This window comes from Ruditapes philippinarum, unplaced genomic scaffold, assembly GCF_026571515.1.
Source record: "Ruditapes philippinarum isolate M1 unplaced genomic scaffold, ASM2657151v2 ctg11384_1_1_1_1, whole genome shotgun sequence".
NCBI lineage: Eukaryota > Metazoa > Mollusca > Bivalvia > Venerida > Veneridae > Ruditapes > Ruditapes philippinarum.
The window spans coordinates 25,101-30,259 of NW_026866190.1; the positions used below are offsets into that span (position 1 = coordinate 25,101).

Genomic DNA, 5,159 nt, shown 5'->3' on the forward strand with positions numbered 1-5,159 from the left:
ATGCAAATCATAAAATTCCATACGCGTAAGTAACTAATCTATTTTTTAATTAATTTTATGTAAACTATGTTTTTTGATATTATAGTGGCATGTGTGAATATTATTTTTGTTAATCAAATTATATAACATAGGGTATTGCACGATCGTGCATAAACTTTGACGTGACATCATTAGCGTTATACAAACATAGTGTAAAGATGCGCTAAATGTTAGCGTTATACTATAGGCGCGTCAATGAAGGATGACTCTTATTTCACTTTAAACGGTCTTTATTTTGGGTATGTGATAAATAGAATATTAAATTCGAGTAAGTTCATTACTGAATTAATTGCACTCGTTGAATTACATAATATTATGCCTGCAAGAGGCTCGCATAATATAATTTTATTCAACTCGTGCAATAAATTCAGTATTGAACTTACACTCATTCAATATCCTCTATATAATACATCTCGCCCAATTGCCTATAAGTCTTCTTCATTTGTAAAAAATAGTTACCATTAAGTGATAGAAATTTGGATAGAATATATTCAAATTGCCCTTTATATGGATCATTATATCTCCACGACCTGACATGTGAGTAGAACCACAGACCTTCTGTAAGCAAATTGAATTGAATAGTACATCTTCCGCCCTCAGCTGAAATAAATTATTTAAGCAATTATCAGCTTGAATACAAGTAGAACTACGGACCATCTGTAAGCAAACTTAATTGAATTATTAAGCCACGAGCTGATATCAGAGTAGAGTAAGTAATCATAATGGAATAATATAGGCATGATCTGACAATTTCAGAGGGGAACCTCTGGCATTCCTAAAGGAACTGAATTGAAAATAACACCTTCCCCAAGCCAGCTGAATTAATTTTTTAAGCATAAGCTGGTATCCAAGTAGAACCAAAAACTTATGTAAGCCAACTGAATTAAATCATCTAGGCAAGAGCTGACATCTATGTGGAACCACTTTCTTTTCCAGTCATATAAATTTAACAATTTGACATAAGCTGATATCCGTTTAAGAGTGAGTAAAGTAAGTGAGTAAAATATAGGCATGCGATGACATCACAGTATAAACCTCGGGCCTGCTGTAAGCCATTTGTGCATAATTAGAACCACGGCCTGTTGTCAGCTAAGTGAATTTAACTATTTGGCCTAAGCTGATATCCAAGTAGAATCACAGACCATTACTAAGATAACTAGTACCAAACTATGCTTAAGATGTATTAAACTCTGATGGTATTGAAACTCGGTTTACAAAACTTGGCGTAAAATGAAATATTTTTTCAATAATTTCCCTAAAAATCGTTCATTTATAAATTGAATTGGTTGAATAAAGCAATTGTCTTTTGCATGGAAGCTGTCTTCGATATTTTATTTTACTATCTTTATTTGATTTAATTGATCTGTCAATCATAAAGATAATTTAAGACTTACCTTGTCAACAAAGGAACATGGTATTTTTGTTGCTCGAAATAATCTATAACTACACAAATCCTAATTCTGCATCACAAAGATTTTGATCTTTAAAGGCCGCTGAAACGAGAAATAAGACACAAGATTAACGCATACATGTATTTTATTAATGGGGAAATTTTGCACAACAATGTTTTATTCTAATGTAGTCCACAGGTGCTCGTCCAGTCTTGGTGCCCATATAAAAAAATGAAGTTAAAAAAACAACAAACAAACAAAAAAAACACATCAAAACAACTATTTTGGGTTGAGTGTAAGAAAAAGAAAATTTTTTTTCTTATATACCATTACTACGTAGTTGGAGGAACACGAAATAATGTTTCATGCAAAACATCTAAGTTTTAGGCCCTTGTGAATTCAAATGATTTTTAAAGTTTTATGTGTTTATCAAAAATCAATGACCTTTTAATCCAAAAGCTATAATTTAACAAACATTATTCATTTCCACTAGAGTATGTGTCTTGACAAATATCTAAGATTACCTGTACGAAATTTTGGCACGGATTCTGGGCGGAATTGGCACGGAATCAGTGATTTCTGGGCGGACCAGGGACGGAAACGCAAAATCCGTGCCATTCTGTCTCACAAGAAAAATATTTTGTTCACTTTTCTGGGCGGAAAACTAGAAAAATTCCGGCTGGAATTTTATTTTGAGCAGAATTTATACTTAAACATTTCATCTTGGACAGAATTTTCAACTTTGAAATTTTTTTTGGTAGGAATAGTCTTCACTACGGGCCGAATTCTATACTTAAACATTTTTCTTGAACAGAATTTCACATATAAGATGTCCAAATCATAATTGTACTCCTGTTTTTGCACTTGCAGACATTGAAATTTTACCTACTGTACTTATTTTTTTTGCTGAACCAATAATTACAGGTGTATTTTTAGAATTAATATATTATTTTTTTAGACATTTAAATAGGCCTTCTTTTTAGATAAAAAATGTGGCATTAATAATATATTGTCAGACTAATTTATATTTTTTGTACTGAAAAACAACTGTAATGATCTTAGTGTAGAATTTGAAAACATTCACCTCCAAAATGCTTAAGTTTATAATATAAAGATTTTTCATACAGCTTGTATTATAATACATTTACTGTATTATGAATTTTAAATATGATTTTAGGACATCATCTAAAAGCAACATTAAAATAAGAATGCTTTTTAAATTTGAATATACTATAGAATATAGGGCAGTCACATAGGGACAAGATTATAAGTGTGCTTGCCATTTTAAATTCTAAGAATTCATGATTTTGTTATAAAAAATATAAACAAAACAAAACAGTGCATGAAATAATCTCATATATAATGCCCTTTTAATCTATATAAAATTGATCAACCAATATGCCCAATAATTGCTTTTATTTACTGTAGGCAAATAAATACTACAATGTATATTCTCACTGAGATTATATTCACCCAGATTTTACACTACACAGATCAGAGCTCTGATAAAACTCTACTGACCAGCAGTTTCCCATCATCTACGCATGACTGGTCATTCCAACAGATCAGGCTGTTCCATGTAATTATTTTGGGGAGAGATAACATTATAAATTGCATATGTAGAATTTGTCTAGGACATATTGCATTTTTTTTGTACAAAAATTTGTAATTGTTTTTTAAAATTTATATATATCTATTTGTTATTTGATATTTCTTTTACATTCAATGAATGAAAGTTAAGATGATGAGTAAATTAACCCTGTTTTACATAATGATGGCCCGGTCCATTATACAGTAAACTGTTGTGAATTTTGAATTCTAAGATATCTGGGTCAGCAAAAAGAGTGGAGGATGTACTTGATATTTTAACAATTTTGGAGTAAAGTTTTGTTTAAGATCTCAAAGTGTTAAAGTAATTGGTATGATAACATGGGACAAGGAGATGTATAACATAATCAGGTAATTATTAACTTTTAGTTAAATTAATTTTATATGACGACAGTATCAATACTAAGTAGCCAACTAAAATTTGTAACAAGAGGTCATTGTTGTTTTAGTATTTTCAACTTCATACATTTGTTGTTTTTTTTCTGATAATTGTTTTAAAATCTTTAATACATGTATAATTTGCAAGTTAAAATTATTCAATGATTTTTTTGTTGATATATAATGGTTGTGTAAATCTATATTGTATAAATAGCATGTAAGTATATCTTTTGCATTTCCTGGAAATTAAACAAATTAAATGAATTTGATTAAATAGGACTAAATGGTACAATCAGTAGTTTTGTACAGTTGAACAGGATCATCATAATCATTTATTATTTTACATGTTTGTGTTGTCTTTCCTATGGAACAATCTAAAATTACATTTTACACTCATAATTTGCAGGCTGCTCAGGGACTTTTTTAGTGCTGACTGTGAGATGCCAGGTGTTTAATAATGATGTGCAGTATTAATCCTGAAAAGGTATATTTTTAAATCTCTATACTTAACTATTCAACATCTTTCCTTGAAAAATACATAACCAGTATTAAATAGTGTCACACATAAAGCAGTCAGTTAATTCTTTATACAGAGCATTCTTAAACACTAGTCTTGTACACTTCAATAGCTGATTCTGTGTTGCTTTACTATTTTTGAATATGCTTTATAAGCATAGTAAATATTTAATACTGTTGAAACATAAAATTTAATATTATTAAAAAATATAAAATATAACTGCATATAATTATGCCAATAAAACATAATTGAGCCATGTCATGACAAAACCAACATAATAAGTTTGCAACCAGCATGGATCCAGACCAGCCTGCGCCTCAGCGCAGTCTGATCAGGATCCATGCTGTTCGCTATCAGTTTCTCTACTTGTAATAGGGATTGTAAGCGAACAGCATGGATCCTGATGAGACCGCACTGATGCGCAGGCTGGTCTGGATCCATGCTGGTCGCAAACCCATTATGTTGGTTTTGTCATGACATGGCTCAATTCATTACAAAATATTTGTTTAATTAATTATGAATTTTATTATTAAAGGTGAGCACAACCACAAGAAGTTCTAGGAAACACAGGCAGTGGACTTAAAACAGACATGGATTAAAGAAATAGTAATTTTAAATAATAAGAAAACATTTGAAACAAATTTATGATTGAAACACTTCCAGCAAAATAATTGCAAAAAAAACAACAAAGTGTTGGATTCTAAGATTCCAATACCAGCAACTAGAAAAAAAAACTGTTTGTGTTATAGTGAATGTAGGGTATTCTATTCTGTATTTGGACTAAAGGATATGATATTTTTTTTTATTAAATTTTTTGTGAAAGAAAATTTAATGTGATACTTTATTGATAATTTTATCCCAAAATATGTGATCATGATAAAACTCCGCCCCCTGAATTCTGTCACAGAATTCCGCCCAGAATCTTGTTTGACAATTCCGCTCCGAAATTCCGCCCCAAGGTTCCGCCCCAAGATTCCGCTTCAAAATTCCGCCCCAAGATTCCGCTTCAAAATTCCGCCCCAACTCATTTGCATATTTCGTCCCAATTCTGCCCAGAATCCGTTCCATTTCCGCCTGGAATCCGGCCGGAATCCGTGCCAAAAGCAAATGGTTTAACACTTGTATATTCGGGGGAGAATTTAAATTTCTGGGCGGAATCTGCCTTTGAATTCCGCCCCATTTCCGTGCAGAAAATTTCGTACAGGGAAAACCTTCATTGTAAAAGA

The 5,159-nt window shown here is 31.3% G+C and overlaps 1 long non-coding RNA gene across 1 annotated transcript; it reads left to right on the top strand.

The window, feature by feature from the left end:
* The first annotated feature begins 1,947 nt into the window (after positions 1–1,947).
* On the top strand, positions 1,948–4,546 carry LOC132731638 (uncharacterized). Its single transcript, XR_009625915.1, has 3 exons — positions 1,948–3,389; positions 3,823–3,900; positions 4,469–4,546. It is a non-coding gene; the product is annotated as an uncharacterized LOC132731638 (long non-coding RNA).
* Positions 4,547–5,159: the final 613 nt, after the last annotated feature.